The sequence below is a fragment of the Perissodus microlepis genome, chromosome 11 (assembly GCF_051167445.1).
Source record: "Perissodus microlepis isolate ML-2025 ecotype Zambia chromosome 11, ASM5116744v1, whole genome shotgun sequence".
Taxonomy (NCBI): domain Eukaryota; kingdom Metazoa; phylum Chordata; class Actinopteri; order Cichliformes; family Cichlidae; genus Perissodus; species Perissodus microlepis.
The window spans coordinates 7725425-7745342 of record NC_140471.1 but is presented as its reverse complement, the minus strand read 5'-3'; positions in this window follow the sequence as shown (position 1 = coordinate 7745342).

The window sequence follows — 19918 nt, the reverse complement described above, 5'->3', positions numbered from 1 at the left end:
TGGGTGGGGGGCTGGCACTCACTGAGATCAAATCATACCCATGTCAGCTCAGTCTTTGCATGTATGAGTCAGCTGCATAATCTGGAAAATCAATGTACAAAATAACCACTAAAATAACTGAAACAGTATTTGTTTACATGACAAAAGAGAACATAAGGCAATCGTGTAACATAAAGGTTTTCATGCGGAGTTTTCTTCCAAGCAAAGGCAATATCGGCTGATTTCACTGATTAGAGAAGAGGAAAGAAGACAAAGTAATCATTGAAATCAGCTGTTCACAATGAAAAACAGCACCCTCGCAGCCTGCAGTGGCACATGATTGCACAACATTGTTACAGAGTGTGAAACAGGTTTCTGACATGTTAACCATATTCTTGTAACTAGAAACTTATCACATGAACTACAGGTCATGTCATACTGAATTTGTAGTGATTATGAGTTTATAATGCTATTTCCTTTACTCCTGAAAGCTCTGATTTCTCCCACTTGGGGTTTAAGAAATGGTAATGCCTGAAGAATTAAAAAAGACAGATGCTTCACAACAGCTAACATCTACATATCAGTGTTATTGAAACAATACTTCATGGATATAGTGTTTTATAGTTGGCACACTGTGATTTCTTTTTATCAGAAACAACTTTGTGATAATGCAACCATTAAAATTAATGTTCAAAGTCAATATGAGAATCCTTCCCATTTCTGCTATCCATCCAATATGATGAAAAAAATCAATATTATTACAGTAAAACATGTGTAGATGTTTTTAAAAGCATCTTAAAAGCCGGGGGAAACGTAGAACGTAAATTTGATGCTGTCTGTGTCGTCTAATCAGTTCTGTGGATTCATCCTGTTAGGCAGATGACAGAAGAATGGCCAATCCACATGACTGTGGGCCCTTGAAGATCTTTTGTTTATGCTTGCTAGTTAACAGATGCACATACAAGCAAAATAAAAAAAAAATGTCTGCAGTCATCAAAGCCATCCATCCAAGCAAATTTGTGAGATCTAATTTGGTTTTGTTTAGGGGTAAATTCAAACTGCAGCATGATAACATACACTGCATTTACATATTTACAAATTAGGATCAAACACATAATGCAACTGAAGCTGATCTCAAGTGGATACGTGGTGAGAAACTATTTTGCTGTCAGAGGAAAAATCATTAACCTTCATCCCCTTGACAACGTGTTCATGCCATAAAGGAAACTCATCAGATGGTTTCCACTGCACCACACTGTCAAATGTAAATTTGCTGCTTGATCATTCAGCATTATTTCAATTCCTTTTATCCATCCAATGTTGATCCATATGAGGTTTGATGGGTTGGGGTTACCACTTAACCTAACCCCACTAACTGCATGAAGGAGATTCCATGCAGACACAGGGAAGACATGCAAACTCCACGCAGAAAGGCCAGAGGGTGAACTGGAGGCCAAAGCCTTCTTCCTGTTAGGCACCAGTGTTAACCACTCAAATAATAAGATATATATTCATATTATGCATTTAATCATTGAGAAAATCCATATATGAAAAGGCAACACGGGGCAGCTGGACATGGAATCATATTCAAATGCCATGATGACATTATTTGTATTTACAAGCCTGAAGTGTTGAAGTGAAAGCTGAAATGTGCATTTCTAAAAGCCCTGTGAAATCACATTCCATCATTGATGAACCCCACCAGAGTTTGCTTGCATGCTGCAAACACACAGAGCGCAAACACTCTGATGCCTGATTACATTTCTCAGAACAAGTTTTTGCATCTGGAAAGGAGGAACCCAGCCATTTCTTAAAAATATCAGCCAGATTCTGTTAGGCATTTTCATTTGATTGCACTCCAAGCAAGAGAAGCTGTTTGATATCATGAAGTACATTACTCAATGCTGCTAGAGTATCATGTAAGGGAGCAAAAGCGATTCTTACAACACAAACATGTGGCTGATTACCGCTTAAAATGTTCAGTAAATTCTGTGCATTTGGAAGGGCACAGAAGGCAGAACTTACCAGAGCTCATTTGTTTAACCGCAGTGATGTTTTGCAGGGATTACTCCCTCTGAATATAAAATCTAAGCAAAAAAAAAAAAACCATTTACCGCTTTTTAGGTATGACTTCATAGCTCATGTTTTAAAAATGAATTCTAAACAGGAAGGTGTCAAGAAAAATGAGGGTAAATGGGTACGAGCTCAATGAGCTATACCACTTCAGTGTTATTGATGTTAACTTCTTAAAGCAAAATATTTTTGCTGTAATTCTTCTTCAGTCGAGCGAAGCCAGAATCTTCCAACGCAGCCTAGACGCTACGGCGTGAGCAGAAACACCGCATGGAGGGCATTCCAGCAGCAATCAATATCTAAAAGACTCCTATGTGAGTAATAGTAAGGAGTTATAATTACGCAGTTATGGGGAGCTCCCTGCTGTGGTTTCACAGCTTCCAAAAACACAAGCAGGCAGTGTCATTACCTCTCCTTTAAGCCAGCTATGTTGAACACCCCTGCTTCGCCTTTCACTGCATTTCCACTCCAAATACACAGATCACTGCGCAAGGTTAAGAAAGCAGGGCCTGTGTATTTTGGCAGGTGGAATATATTCTGAAAGAGCAACAAATCTGCTATATTTAGTTTTTGATGGCCGAGGGAGCGATAGGAGCCAAGACATGCGACGGTAAACGGCAGGACCAAAGGAAGGGCAGTGCGGCATGACACAAGGGACACAAGAGATACACGCCACATTCTTGCAAAGCTTAAAGCTTCTCTGAAAATTGCTGATCTGTCATTTATGTTACTATTGAAGGGCATGCAGCACATCCTCGAGAACTGCCAGATAGTGACAAAATCAGGGTTGACACCTCTTTTTCCTGCACAAAGCTCCACACTGCACCGGCCCGTTACAGTCGAGCGTTGAAGCAGCAGCTGGCTGTCCTGCGCGAGAGGGAGGCTAATCTTGTTTACATTCAATCTGCTATTTCCTGCCCTCTGAAACCTTCAGAGAGCAAAGTCATGTAATACTTGTATTAAAAATAAGTGTAGCAGAAATGGGTCTACTGGCAGCATGGAGCAAGAGGCTTTTGTGGCCTGGCCAAGAGGGCTTGCGGCACAAAAAAAAGCAATCGATACACCCAATATTCCAGCACGTACTCTCAAGTAACAATAACCCACATTTAGACCTACACCACAAGTCCTCGATGTGCTCCAGAGAAAATAAGGAAGCCTACTTTCTGTGTCCATGTCAATTCGAGCAGGGCCGGTGAATATGATGAAATGTAACATTTGCTTGGATATGTGTGTGTGTGTGTGTGTGTGTGTGTGTGTGTGTGTGTGTGTGTGTGTGTGTGTCCCTGTGAATGTCAGTGTGTGTATCCTAATGCCAGGTAGAGAAAATAGAATAACATGATCGTTTCACATTGCACAGCACAAGCGTTACATTCAGCAGATCCATCACAATGCCTCAGAGTGACAACTTGTGATTTTTGTATTATGATGATTAGGAGCACTTGATGGTTATATTAAGAAAGACAGCAACGGTTAAACTCAGCTTGAATTAGACATAACAGGTTATGTTTTTTGTAAATCAGCGGGATACTGGGTTTAGTGTCATTACAACTTCCATGTTCTTTATAGTGCTCTTATATCAGAGTAGCTCTGCCTGGGGCCTTGTAAATGTAGTTTTCTTCTTCTTTTTTTAAGCTAGATTTTTGTTTGGCTGACTGCTGCTTGTATCCCCCCCCCCCTCCCCCTTTGCAACAGATGCAGGCTGTATTAGAGGGAAAAGCTCTGCCAGAAATTAAGGCCTTCAGGAAACCACCAGCCAAAACTGCAGCCATCAAGGCCCTCTGGTGTGTTCCAGGATGAAACAACTGAAAATTTCCTAAAAAGGTGAGAAACAGTTCAGTGCATAAGAGAAACTAACATCTCACTGTAGGAGCAAGCAAGCGTGCGTGAAGTGCCCACAGCCCAGAGGACATGAAAGACGCAGAGAAAGAACAGCAGTGCTGCGGCGGTGTCAAACTCAGTTCCTCACCAGCTAGAGCTAACCATAAATGAAAACTATGGCTGGGAATACACCTCCCTCAGGTGCCATATGCCTTTGATTTTTCCAGAACTGCTTACTTTTGCCCAGAATCCCAAAGCTCTCCTCCCTCTATTCATGGAAGTTTGCTGGATTTATAGAAGGTCTGGTACCTTAGCAGCACTTTCCTAATGAAGGCCCAGACCCACACACACAGTACATGCACATGTGGACCGATACACAAAAAAGTAGATGTCTGAAACCAGCTGCAGCCGCTACAGTTGCCATTCTTGCAATAACAAATAAAAAGGTAAGTTAAGGAAGAGTTCACAACATGTCAGTGATGATTTTGTATAAGTACCTTGAAAAAACCCCCACAAAACTGATAATGTAACCGTCAAAGGAAAGGAAATGGGGATGAAATAAGGCAAAAGCACAACGGAAAAGCATGTTCTTTTTACGGAAACTAACTTTCAAACTGAAACCATGCAATCACCACATTAAAGGGCTCCCATTCTTTAGACAACCACTGGTATGCAGTGTGGATGCCAGGGCAGTGTTTTCCATTAGATTTCTGTTTTTTCAGTTGATCTGGCAAATTAACTTACAACAGGCTGAACACAAGATGCAGCCTGGAAAGGAGCATAGCAGCAAATTGCATTTATCAAAAACACTCACTGGGACTGTTTACTTTATGTGATCTAATAAAAAAATGCTCATGCTGAGAGTGTTTCAGTGATTGCACATGGATGTAAGAACAGTAAGTCCCAAGTACGCCCACCGAGACCACATGAAGAGGGGCTACATTTAAAGTTCATCACCTTCATTTATTTGCCACTTCGCTTATTCATGGTATCTCTGTGAGACATTTTTTCCCAGACTGGCTTTCCTGATGAGAATGCAATTGCTCAAGCTCATTGTTGCATTCTTTAAGGATAACGAGGCTTATAAAAGCCATATGTCATCTCCTCGCTGGTCATTAAACATTGCTAAATTTACACATACTATACCACTATTGATTCCACAAATTACATATTCTTTTGAAGGCTAACCACCAGTTTTATAGAGCCCTGTGAGTTCAGGAAGAGAAGAGACAACGTTTCAGGCAAGCATTCCCCGCCACCATTTAACCCTCCTTAAATATCATCAGAACTGGTTTAGATTCTTTTTTAAACTGGCTGCTTTAGCACAGTTTTCCTTCCAACAATGAAGATTTCTGTGTAAAAACAGAAAACACACCTACTTGAGATGTTAGGAATTCCTCAGTTTCTCTACGGCTGCCTCCAGAAACATATAAGTACCACTGCTCAGGCTTTTGGATGCCATTTCTCTTAAGGAGCCAATATGACATCTTACAAAGAACAGCTCAGACGGATATTTTTTTCCCTTGTCCTTCATAAGATGCTGTGTCTATTTTTCTGTATGAGAAAAAGGCCTCCAAATAGGCCAGTGGAGCCTGGACAAGGACAACGATGACCCTGTAAAAGGCATCATCATTACACACTTATTATCCAGTCCTTCTGTCCTCCCTCACAGCCTTGACAGAGACGTGCATGATGAATTTTGCAGATTCGTTGCCTATAAGTGAAAAAAAAAATCTCCCAATGCACTTTTATTTTTAAATTATTTCTGTGTTATATATGTTAAACCTGCGGTTTTAAATGGTTTATTGTACTATATATATATATATATATATATGCCATGCTAAATTGAAACCTGAACACCTTCCCTATAGCTGTACTTTGTTCCCAGTGTCTTGGTCCAGCTCAGCTCTAGCCAGTACAGATTCTTAAGGGTCACAGTCCTGCAGTTTTTATGGATCTCTTTAAATCATCAAGTGCTTAGCAAAAATTTCTAAGTGTCCAAAAAGTAAAACAATGCAGCCAGGTAAGTAATGGGGCGCTTATGCTCTATAGACCAGAGACCACCCAGCAAGCGGCAGCCGACCCAGCCTATTTGCAGCTGTAGGTTTCTAAACCAGGGGAAGGATCCCCGAGCACTGGTCATCAGCTCTGGTTAGAAACAACCCCAGAGTCTTCAGAAGATGAACTGCCTTTAATTCAGCAAAAAGAAAGCTGATGAAGATTAAGTGAGTTGTGCTTTCTCTCTGTGTCATCTTCCTCTCCCATTATTTTTGCATCTAAAAATAATAATTTGACATTTTTACAGGTCCCTTAGGGGAAATCCCTTATCTACTGGCCTTCTCCACAAGGAGGTCAAAGTTCAGGATCAGTCAGAGCAGCACTCCTGGAACTGGTAACGACTCCACATCTTGCTCAAGGACACTTCAGTAAGGTGGAAGCATGCCAGGGTGGAGCTTGAAGGATTCTGCTGCTGACTTCTCTGACCTCAGCAGTACTTGGACTATTTCAGTGCTTTGCTTTGTTTGGGCTTTTGTATCATTTGCATATTTTGCTCTCCTTTCTCATTAAAGTTGTTAAACAGTACTGTATATCTGCCACAGCAGCCACAATTCATCGCCCACAAAGAGTTCTCTACTAACCCCCCCACGGGGAGCTAAGAGTTGCTCTCTGACCCCCCTCAGAGGAACACTGGCCAATCGCTATGGAGAGACAAAAAGAAAAAGATGTGCATTGAAGATACGCCAGTGTGGGAAAAGGAAAATGTCCTCTGTAAGCAGCAAGCGCCCAAACCACAAACTTCTGTTGGAAACATGACGATGGCTCATAATGGGAATTAACTGCACAGCCTGAAGAGTCTAGCTTCTCGTCTTCTATCCTGAGCATAGTGTCCCTCTGGCAGCTCTACAGTGCTTTCTTAAGGTAAACCTAGATTCTGACAAGATTAAAGCTCATGAGGGGATGTAAAAGGTTTGTGAAAGCTGCATTCTTTGGATGTGAAATGTAAGCAAAAGCTGTGTGGAAATAAACACTTCCAAATTCTATTGCTCCCAGCTTTTTGTTTTCCATCAGAAAGGTTAATTCAATAGCAGTGAAACCACTGTGGACAGAAATTATTATCATATGCCATATTCTCCAAGGGAGACCTGATTTTATTATGTTGACTTTCAGAGAGTGGAAGGCCCAGTGGAATCAAAGCTCACCGTCAAATGTCCAGCCAGGCCAGGATCAGCCAGTTTCGCATGACCTTCCCTGTCACAGAGTATATTCCCAGCTTTCATCTCCCGGTGGATTTTCCTCATAAAATGCAGATAGCACAGGCCCTTTAAGGTTGATTTGAGGATGTAGACTATCTCATCCTCGCTGAGCTGTGCAACGAAAACACACAAGGATTATTTTTCCAGTGATTAAGAGGCTCCGAAATTTCAGATGGTGTGCGGCTCCTCCAGTTGGTGCAAATTAAGTTGCTTTGCAGTTACACGGCAACAGGTGCTGCTGATTCATTTTAGACATTATAAAACATGTGGAAGGATGCAATCACCTTTGAAATCGTTCATCCAGCAGACTCTGATTTACTGTCACACTTCAAAGATTCACAAGAAATATACTCCTTAATGTGTACTGATGTTCAAGTGAACTGAAAATGCACCTTTGTTCTGGGGGTTTTTTTTCTTCTCACAGTCCACTCCTCAGTGTCACTCACTGTCACAGCCTCTAAACCTTTATCCCATTTTGAGCCACCCAGTCGTGCAATAAGTCAGCCCTTTAACAACTCAGGCAGCCAGTTGCACAGACAGTAAGCCAACCAGTCCAACAGTGGCAAACAAGTGTGAGAAGGTTTATGAATCAAACATCCCCTGGCCGCACAGGACATGAGTCACACACACCAGAGTGGCAGGGGCAGAAAGCGAGACAGGCAGAGATGCATGGAAGAAGGGGAAATTCCCATTAAGGGATAGCCAAGGAACCAGGCTCAGCCAGGCGCGCCGGCAGAATGTGCACTTCATTAGTGGGAAAGTGCCGGAGAGAACCAAGCTAGGCCAAGTTCTTTGAGGCTCGGGAAAAGCTAATAAAAGTCCAAGCCAAGGAACCATACAAGTACACTTGAACCCACAGATGGAGCAAGGCAGCAAAGGCTTCATCAGAAAATCAGTGGTCAGGTTTGTTGGTGTATGTGACATCATCCATGAGAGTCAACAGAAAGATGGGCCTTCAGGACTTCAGAGGAGCATATCACAAACAGCAGTCTTAAATTTGCTTGCTCTAGCAAAAAGGAAAAAAAAAAGAAAGAAAGAAAGAAATCACAGACTCCATGGAAAATTTTGGAGAAGCTGATGAGTCCCTTCATTCTCTACACTATCTAAAATCCAGCTTTTGCTTGCTCCCTATCTTTACAGCTGCACTGGAATCGCCTTGCTTGACTTACATCACTACAGTGCAGACCGGGACCCGTGAGCTATAGGTTAACACAGCCCCAGCAGCCACCCAGCTGTCTGAACTGGGAGAGCTCACATAAAACACAAGCTGTTTCATTGCCTTTACGCATACGGCTACACTTACACCACACATTGGTGCTCTGACTTATGTTAAGAAACTTTCTGTTGCAATACCGCAAAGACCTGTAGCGAGAGTGAGAATCATAAAGAGGAAGAAAAGGGAGTAGGGATATGAGGTGGAAGTTGAATATTTATGGAATTCAAAAGGAGCTGGAATGAGAAAGGCTTTCAAAAGGTGATTTCCGAAGACAGATGCCGAATTTGAGCATGTGATTCACCGCATCTTCTATTTCAAGAAAGAAAGCACACGCTATGATTCACAGATTCATGCAGACACACACTGAAAGGCCCAGAGAGATCAATAACAGTTGATGTTTTTGTTGCTGTGTACAAGAAAAAGAGAGGATGGCTGAATATTTGTAGGCAGGATCCCCCTGTCCACCAGCGAGGCCGGGCCCAGGCTTGCAGCACCTGGACAGTTACAGATCCCCACAGTCCACTTCAACTTCTTGGACGCACCTTACTCCACGGGAGCCTGCGTTACCTCTTCTCTCCCGCCAGCAAGAGTCCTCTGCTTCCATCTCCCTGCATGCACTTATCTAGTGTTTATTCTCTCAAATAGTAACAAAAGGACCGGCCGCAGAGAACTGTATCTTTTTACAATGTGGTGACATCACTTGTAAAAGTAGTGGGGTAAACACACAGAGCTTGGGCTCCTGGTTTTCCAGGTTTACAGTTCCCCTCCTGTCCATCTAGCGGGGGCCAGTGTAACCCCTGGTGATCCCTGTACTGCTGTCTGACTCCTGATTGGGGTCAGGAACATTGCTCACATTGGTTTCACAGCCCAATTAAATCACTCTGGTGGACACTGTTGTACAGTGCTGTTGATTCAGTCAGTGAGGAGGAGCTGGGAAAAACTTTTCTTCATTTTGCACCATAACACAAAGCATATGAGCATATGAACCTTTAGCACTTACAGGGTGAGTGAAAAGATAATTGAGATAATGAAAAATAATATCATCCAATTTATCACAAAGAAAACAGGGACCAGCTGGAGTCATAAAGGGAAAGGAAACAAACAAAATCCTTATGAGGGCCACGGAGAATATATGAAAGGACGGTATTTTATGTTATTACTGAATGTGCAATAAAAGCCTCAAAGCTCAAGCTATCCATTGAAATGTCAACTGTACCATCTAAGTCAATTGAGTGTAAGCCAGCAGTTAAGCTTGTCACTTCAATATGAGCTCAGACATCTGAGCGTAACACCGCTATAACAGCGAATTTCTGGTTACCCACACTTGGCCTGAAAATACCAATTATGCTGCTCATATGGTTGTGTTTAATCAAATCTGTTGATATTTTCCTCCATCGCCTTATGTTTTCTCAGATGAACAATGTGACTGGACAGTTTCCAGACAAGAATTCCACTGACAAGGAAATCCGCCCACCTCGGATGTGGTCTCTAACTCAGTGCACTGTAAGCAAAATCCAAAGCCGGAGTGTTGGTTGTTGGAATGGTTGGATCTGGGATGAAAGTGAATGACAGGATGGGATTAATTTAGGTGATAACGGTAAGCTGCAGCTCAGTCACTACATCAGTAAGATTGAGAGCTGCGTTGTGCATTTTACATTTAAATTGAGCATCCCTGTTGTATTTGTACTGCAATGGCTGCCACAACGTATCCCTGTTTAGCTGGAGCGAAGAAAAAGAGAATGGGTCTTGACTTTAAGTAAAACCAGGGAGGATCAGCTGATCTTCAGCTGTACAGTCAGAGACATGGAGCTGGTTTCTGCTAGTTACTGGGCCACTGCGCTGCAGTCAGCGCTGTAATGAGGAGCATTTGTCTCTGCTTCCTCGCTGCGGTCACTTTGACAGCATCTGTTGACTGTTGCTGCGCCCCCCTTTTCCACCAACCCCAACCAAAAGTCCCAGATACACAACAGCTAAATAAAAACACACAAATTAGCCATGTGGACCATGGTAAACATTTCCAGCTTCACAGTCCAGACCAGTTGCAGCTCCGCAATGTTACATTACAGCACAAAGCCTACCTCGCAAGCTCCTCCAAGGGAAGACCTTTAACCTGAGTAGCCTCCGTAGATTACAGAAAAGAGTGGTATCATGCTTACCAGACCATGTTTTTAACCAGCAATGGCTACATCCAGTAGAGCTCAATATCTGGATTTGGAGATTTGCCTCTAGGGATATGAGGGAGAGAAAGTCCAATATTAAGTCTTGTTTCGCTCTTTGGTTTTGTTCTTCTGTATAAGATTCAGAGAGCTTCTTTGTCTGCTGCAGTGTCTGTTGATAAGCAGGTAGTATACAGCAAAAAGGGGGGAAAAAAGCTGCAGATGCTGATGTTAGCCCCATAGACCCAAGGTGAACCGCACAGGTGAGTGCTATATACATAAAAATTGAATTGAACTTAAGGTGCAAATACATTATAAACTTGGACGGCTCAAAAGTGTTTTCATATCTCAGCTGCATGTATTGTTACAATAGAGTAAAATTTTGTGCAACCTCCCTTTCAGTTTGCTTCAAACTGACCTGCACAGGTTACCTTGTACTACCAAATCTACTGTGCCAATTTCTATAAAAAATCTGTTGCCTTTATGGGATCATTTAGAATTACCAAGTGCAATATTACCGGAGGGGCAGCAATCAATTTCCATGTTTAAACCAGTAATGCATCCACCATAAGCGTTAACAAAGATTTATAAATCTAAAAAGTCAGAGTAATTGTGGATATGGACCTTTTATGGTATTTTTAACAGCTCCCAGTGCTGTGGAACCAGGCTCTGGATCCCCTAGAGCCTCTAACAGCAAGCCCTCCGTGAACATCCCGGGGACTGCATTCCCTTTCCCTTTTTCTGCTGGTAGTGCTGCACCACATGTGAAATCAATACCACATCATTTATAGCCAGTTCTCACTTGTGCCATCAAATCTGAAACTTATTGCCAAAAGTATTACTATTTTTTAATACTCTCTCTTCAAAGATAAAACTCACTTTATGAAAAGCAAGAGGGAAAAAAAAAAAAGATAAGGAACCATAGCTCCAAGGAACAAAATGACAGAATATTTAAAGGGTGTCAAAGAGTGCACTTTCGAATGTATCAATGCCTATTAATGCCGTTCCTGTTTCATTCTTAGTAGTAAATGAATTCTTGAGAAGCGTTTCAATTTCATGCCTAAACGGCAAGGGCGTGTGATGAGAGCGTCTAGAGAGTTAAGCTGGATATTCAGGGTCCTCCACCAGCTCTAGGCCCTCTCGTAGGTGTTTAATAATAAAGCCTCGGTTCATCCAGCTGAGCACTTTGACTGAGATTATGTGCTTCGCAGACCAACCCCAGGGCCCTTTAACTTTCATAAAACATAATCCTGGAACACACTTACACCATCCATCATACTGACACCCCGTGCGTATGCAAAGACACATTTTTTTTTGTTTTACAGTGACAGGTAAAATTCAAGGCTTTTAGCAAATATTAAATCTGTGAAAACATACAGACAGTTTTCTTCACCTGTCTCATTCAGAACGGTGCAGCAACAAGCATGGCACAGCTGAGCATTTGCTAAAGTCTGAATGCAAACCTCCACTTATGTGAGAAATCTGTGATTTGTGAGCAGTTTTAACGTGAGCTCACACCTCTCTCTGCAAGCCCCTCAACGTCCAATTACAACATTCAAACGCCGGCGACAAGAACCTGTTTCCATCCAAAAGAGTAAGAGGGGAATGTAGTTCTCTTTCCTCTGTGGTATTGGGAGTATTTTACCAGAACCTGGGCACCGCTCAAAAGTCTATGTAAGGACACAGTTGCTGGTTTTTCTGCGCATTTCCACTCCCATCAGACACAGCAGCACACAACACTCACTCGATCTTGCCACAGGAGGACTTTTTCCATCAACTTCAAACAAATACTCAAGTTGTGACTCGACTTCCCCCTGGTTTTACGACAAAGCACCAGTGTTGGTATAAAACAGGTCATTGGGACCTCCCCAGGACTAGTTTGGTGGAGTCGTGCAACCTGCCAATATCCACAGCCGCCCAGGAGCCCCCCTCCAAACCCCCCACACCCCCACCTGACCAATAACTCCACTCTCACCCATATGTCGTAAACAGCTTAAAACCCTATTAAAAGCACAAATACATTTCAGAAACTAAGTGGACATTTATAAAACAATATTTCCTGTCTGTGAGTTGACTGCATGACTGTGGTGACTGTGTGACTGTATGGATGCAGAAGCTTATAATGTATTCCTAGTGGTGGTCAAACTTTTCCCTGGCTACAAGTTGTGAACATGCATCCTATAAATGCATCAGTAAAAGACGATGATTTACTGGTCTGGAAGGGAAGTGATTACGAGTGACTGATGAGAGAGCAAAAGCAACCTCCCTAAAGACTGCACCTGTGTATATTAACATTTACTTAGCGTGTGTGTACGTGTGCGAGTTCGTATGAGTGTGCGCCGACGTAATAATGCCTGAGAGCGTTTTTGTGTGCTTGTGCGTATGCGTGTGTGGGTCCTCACACTAAATGCAACCATACAGGCATCCAAGCTATTAATGCAAACCACAGAGGAGCAGAAATCCATCAATAACACAAGAGTCCATTCAAAAAAAAAAAAGATGTTATTTTAGTTCAAAGAGTAGGCGGGAAATCACAGGGGGAGAAGCAACAAGGCTGGACTCCAGCCAGAAAGGATATTTTTAGTCAAAGAAAAACAATTCCCCTTTTCTATCTTTTATGATAGTAATGTCTTGGTGAGTCCCTGGCAGAAAAATGATAACACGCTGAAGAAATATTGCTCCTTGTGGGTACATTTAATTAGATAGTCTTATGCTCATATGAAAATCTGAGAGAAGTGCCTCTGTCCCAAAGGTACTTCACAGCCAAAGGTCCTTTTTGTAACAGTGTCAAGATCTGCTCTCATTCTTTTCTTTTTCTTTTTTTTTTTTTAAGTGGAAAGCCATTTCCTGACTCTCGTTGTAATGCACATAAGTCTGGCACATCACAAAGGGAGAGAAAGGCAAGGGAATAAAGAAATTATATGAAATCACACAGGATGAATGTTATTGTTGTTGCTGTTGATGTGGGAAAATGACTTGGTCTATTGCATTATTCATTCCTCTTCCAACAACTTCACAGAGATTTTTTCGAGGAGGCTTGATTTCACCAAAATCACGACTAGTAGTCTTGATCAACAGTTTTTTAAAGCCATTCCTCCGTTTCTCCATTCCTCAGTTCAGCCCTTTTCACTGGCCCATTTCTCCATCTGCTTCTTCAAACATCTGCAGCCCCTTCCATTCTGCAATTCCTCCATTCCTTCATCTTCCTATCCATCAAACCTCTCTTTTCTTTGTCCACCCAAGCTCTGTTAAATCTCCCCATGCTTTAATCACTCAGTCTTTGCTCCGTTTCCATCTTTCCATCTCACCGCAGGTAAAGGACTGACTGAGCGGTCGCTGGGACCTTTTAAAACTGTCACTTCTGACAGACTGGATGAGACACTGCGCCGCTGTGTTGATTTATCCTTCCAGCGTGCTGCAGTAACTTTGTTAACGTCTCTCATCAGCCTATTAACAACACTTGAGCACGGCCAGGAAACAGGTGCTGGGAGAGTTTTACTGTCCATCACCTCACCAGCAGGAGCTGATCAGCAGAAAAGGAGTGCAGGCATAGTTACATCAGAGTAGCCAGTGCTTTGAGCCCACAAAGACACAACTTCAATAAAAAGCAGTAGAATGTGCGTTGCTTGTTTTAGTGGAAATCAGCGTGAGAGAGAAACCGTGACAGAAAGGAGACTGAAAGAAAAGTTAGAAGTTGTATAAAGTTGTGTGAATGGCTGTGTTTGTGGGCTGTTTGCTGAGATTTTGCTCTTTTCAAAGAGAAGCGCACATTTTCTTTGTGTTTCATTAAGCTCTAACCGTCGTCACCAATATGAACTTTTGTTCCATTAAATACATTTTTGATTTGTGGCAGATTTTGACCAAGAAAGGCCTGAAAGATGAGGTGCCAATCAGTCCCTGTTCAGTCAGAGAAGTGGTAAAGCAGCAATGATGCAATGGTTGAAGGGCAACAAGGCATAACAAGCTTTTCTTCTTTTCTTTTTTTTAAAGCACCACAGCCCTTACACCAGCAGAGCAGCTGAATCCAGAAATCCCCACCCGGCAACAAAAAGGTCATGGCTTTCACAGCTCAGCCATGAAGAGCTTCAGAACGTTCTATGAGAAAATACCATTTTCATGACGAGAGTGTACAACAATGCAAAAATGCAGTGACCTTGCAGCGGGGAGAATATGCTCGAGACAGTTTGATATGACCCTCTCTGCCTATATTGTAGCGGTGGAGGAAGCGGACCCAGAGCCTGCAGGGTAATGTTCACCTAAACCAGCTCTCCTGCTGGCTTTTTACACAAATACACCAACACAGCTGTGATGAGGTGGGGAGTGGTGCGGCTTGCACAAATCATCATTTTTGTCTTAGTTTCCTTAATTTCAATCTCCAGTTTTTCCATGTTTCTGTGGAAATCTTTCCATTCCAGCATTTTGTAACACTCCTCCTGCCCTTCTATCATTTCATCCTTAGGCTGTCAGTTAGTGCTTCAATTTTTCTGCTTCTAGACAGGTACCAAAGAGATACAGGCATTATAATTTGCTCACAGTCAGTTAAAAGTCTCAGTTAAGTGTTAAATGGACCTTTAATGAATACTGACTAATATAAAGACTGACATAGTGCTGATTTTTAAGCTTCCGGGCTATCAGTCAAACCCGTTGATGAGTTGACAAAGATCAGATGATCTATCAGACATTTTTGAGGCACATTTATGATCATATACAGATCCCTCTCCTCCTCACTTCACTGCTTGCCATCACAGCAGACAACAAATAACTGAAAATGTCATCTTCGTGGCAGAGAGCTCCACAGAAGCACCCAGCCAAGCGGAGGAACAGACAAGCCGAGGAAGCTATTTGCTGACAAATGGGATTTGGTGTTGGGCTTGAGCAGCTTTAACTGGTGGGTTTTATTGGTTGATGGAGCACAATATCATGGCGGTTTTCTTCTCTATGCCTCTCTGGTAGCGTGGATAACATTGCAGGGAGTTATGGCATTTGGTCACGCAAAGGTGCTGTTAAACAGATGGCAGGAGACCAGTGAAGAGAGTGGCACTGGACAGCAGATGGAGAAAACATCATGCGGAGACCAGAAGAATGCAACACATATATATCTGAGACTCTGCCAGCATATGATCCTCCTCTAGTTTTTAACAAGTATAATGTTTTCAGTGAGGTTTCAGACTGTGCCCTAAATGAAAAAAAAGGGAAGAAAAAAAATACTTAGATACTTAGATAATTATCTTTTCATGGCCAGTGGTGATTTCATAAATGACATTTAAGCCCCCAGTTCTAAAAGTGACAGTCATGCACTCGTCACTGAATCATGCGGCCTATGATGATAGATCATAAAATGTTTCAGTATTTTGAGGTTAATCCAACAGGGGGCAATCTTGTACAATAAAGCAGGAGCAAAAGCTTTCTGCAGTCACAGCTGCACTACAATATGCTTTGCAATGTGCAGGATGTTTTTGTCCTCGGATTCTCCAACCAGTCTGGGACAGTATTTTCTTTTTTTAGCTGCTACTTATTTTTTATTTTCATTTGATAAACATGGGTTTTTAATCACCATTCTCTATATATATCCTGTCAGATTTAAACTAACTTTCTGAACTTGGTCTCACATAATAGCTTCCAGTGATATTAGTTAACTGGAAACTTCAAAGGACAGTTAAAATTAGTATCTTGTGTCTAAAAAGTCACAATAGCTCAGATGGATAGCTTGTTCTAACAAGTCCACACTAACTGTATTTACCTTTGTTGAGTGGATAATTTTCTTAAATGTCATGAAAAAGACCTGTTTTAAATTTCAGAAATTCAGAAGAAGGTTTATAAAGCATGGCAGCCACTACAGAGGGAAGTGTTAAAACAAAAGAAAAGAAAGAGAAAAGGCCAAGCCCATGCTGTAAAAGACAACACCAAACAGTAATAACAGCATACCAATGTTATTGTAAAACAGATATGTCTTTGTACCTATGAATTATATACTTAATAGTTTGTGTATCTTTTAGTTTTGTTTCTAGAAGAAAATATATTTACAATACACTGTACCAACTTCATTACACGCTGACATAAAACAGAAAGTCTTAGTAAAATTCCATTTCGTTCTCAAATAACAACAATCAAGAACCCATGAGGTAAGAGAAGCATAACCCCCCGTTTTTCTAGAAATGTACAATTTCAGGTAAAAGGGTGTGATGTGGAGGAAAATGCGACTTTGGGGGGTCTTTGAATCAAAAACACCCCATACTCAGAGCTGCTGCTGGGACAGGATGAGTGCGAGTGTAGGTGGGGATGTGGGGGGTTTGAAACCACAGCAGGCAGGTAACAGTGACAGGTTTACCTCCCCCTGCTCTTATACTATGGACCTGACATCCTGTCTGCCAATATACACAGAGACACATCAACACGGAGAGACAAACAGGCCCAGTCAGCCTCCAGAACAGGCCAACAGCTCCACGTTTTCAGTCAAGGGCTCCACATGTGGGTACGGCAGAGGTAAGAAGCAGCATGTGAATGTGAGGCGACGCTATTTGACAGGATATTAAAGGTCAAATACAGACATGTTGAAACTATTTTGTGTTATCTCAAGAGCTCGCTCACATCTCCAGAGCTGGGACAGTGAATCTCTAAAATAAGAGCTGTATGGCAGGAGTGGGCCATGACAGCATTTTAATCACTCTGTTATAGAGGATAGGCATAAACAGGTTTAACACCATTTCTATAAAATAAAGGGGAAAAAACTACATTTATCTTAAAAGTGATGTACATGACTGGCACGCCACAATTATTGTAAGCAAATAGTTTGGTTGGAAATATATTGCAAAACCCAAAAATGTCACACATGGTGTCAACAGCATTTGTATTTATTTATCTTTTACATTTCTAGATGCATTCCTGTGCACACTTGTGTTTGACAAGTCCAAAACTCCTTTCTGTATCCAAACCTGTTCCTTTAAATTTGGGAGAGCTTCATGGTTCCTGTTAGTCCTCTCTGCTGTCACTCAGTGTTACTGGAAGAGGAGTGTCGGCCATTACAGGCTTGGCAGCTGCACTGAGCTGCAACACTGATACTCTGTGGGAGTCTATCACAGAGAATGATGGCGGCTGCAGGGGACTTAGGGCAGGGCCAAAGGGCAAGACACTAACTTTCTGGCTCTGACATTACCCGAACTATAAAGACTACAGTAATCCTATAGCACAGATTAGTGCAACTGTAAAATCCAAACTGTAAAATAGAGGCCAAAATGTCCTGTCATGCGAGATAAAATTCCGACGCAGTAAACTTAATATTTATACTTGGGACATATTTCTATAGCGGTGATATCATAGGATAATCAAAAAGAATTGAAAACACTGAGCTACATTATGTTCACCTCCGGAACTGAATTAATATTCGTGTTAGTTTTGGATATTATTGATTTGAAGTAGTTATGTGCAGCATTTTTTTAATACCACAAAAACAATAAAATCCGTCTCATACATGAAGCAGTAAATTTTGCCGATAATAAGACGACTGTCTCACTGAAGAGTTTAACTTTTAACCTCACAAAAAAACTCCCACAGGAAGTCGGTATTCTCCTAGCAGAATTTTTTGTGTGTATATTTCACGAGATTTTAATGAATTCAGACTGTTTAAATTATACTGGCAAATTCCAGTTTTATTAATAGTGAATGTATATCTCTTAGACAAGCACAAGATATACTTGAAAAAAAAATACTATTTATTTTAATCGGATTTTTTTTTTTCAAGAACCAAAAAAAAGCATAATTTTCATTTTTCCAATTTTCCAGGGTGAACTGGATACGTTGAGAAAATGCCATTATTTGTAATGTTAAAATGCATGGTTCTGTGTGTATTCTATTCTGTCTGTAGCTGTTGGGGTTTTTGACAGTGAAGATAGGAGGCTGGGGTGATATGAAACCGAACGAAAAACCACAAGCATGTTGTGTGCAGACGATGTTCTGCAGCTCTAAGAAAACGAAAATTAGGCTACATGAGCTCGTGGATAGACTTAACGTCTTAGACAAGCACTTTACTTGTTATCTCTCCCATAACAGAGCAAAATCTCTCGTTCTGCTTTTCTGTCTTATGTGGTTATTAAAGGTGCACATTAATAGATCTAAAAGAATGCACTGCACAAATGAATTTTTTTTTCCCTCTTGTGGGTTTAAAGTCTGCCTTTCTTTTGATATAAATATATATCTATATATACAGAGAAAGAGAATTTATTCCGATCTGTGCACTTCAAGAATATCAGTTCGTTTTAAATTACGAGCTCATCCTGTGCAGACCGGCTCCATTCACAGTGAAGCGCTTCTCTGCGATGTGAACAGAAAATGTAAAGTTGTTCTGTGTTGCTGTGAGACAGTGTTCTGTCAGAGCCGCGAATGCTTGAGAAAAGAGGGGAGTTTGCTGTTGTAGCTATGCTACAATAGGCGGCGCTGCAGACCTGCATTCTGCAAAGTGTCTACAGCAAAGACGAGGACCGCAACTAACTCCAAACCTCTGTCAGTCCTGCTGCACACCAACACCTCATATGTATCAGGCATACAGGAGAAAAATAACACTTAAAGAGATCGCAGAAATATATGTATATATAGAGATAGATAGATTGAGTACCTTTGATGGATTTGGGTATCTCATTAGGAAAAAAAAAGTATGTCAGGGTGACTTTATGATTTTATTTAAAAACAAACTCAATCACAGTTTTATTAAGACGCCTCTTGATTAAAAAAATACATTTTAAACTTTTTTATTTTATATATGAACTTCTTCAAGTACAATCTGCTCATGTGCCTGAAGTCACGTCTCTTTCTATGCAGCACAAAAGGCGTACACTCTTTAGCTTCTGGTTGAGGCTGTCAAAAAAAGTCTTCATTACTTTGCATCATAATCTGCGGCCAGAAACCAACCTCAATGTAATTAAAGGCCAGTGTGATTAATCTCATATAGTCTGTCACTGCACATAAATTCAATTTAAAAAAAAATACCGTCTGAATAATAATAATGATGTAAGAATGAGACTAAATTAAAACAACCAGCTCTGATTAATGCTTATCTGAACACACACATGCACAGTTTTCCCTTCATTTTATCGTATGCCATTTGTTAAGTATAGCTAGATGTTTATTTTTTGTGCTGGATGGGGGGACACCTGGGCTGATCAGTGTTGAAATGGGCATATAAAAGTTTTTAAAAAGGCAGGCAACAATTCCTGTGGTGCAACAGTGTAATAACCGTAATAAGCACCCTTGTACAGGTGTTTTAACGCAAGTTACCAAAAAATAAGAAAAAAAATCATCTGTCTTAAGAATGCGAATTCTTTCTCTTTATTTTATCTCCTCTTTTTCTATCAAAAACCTTTCTCATTTTTTAACATTATTATTATTATTATTATTATTATTATTATTATTATTATTATTATTATTATTAC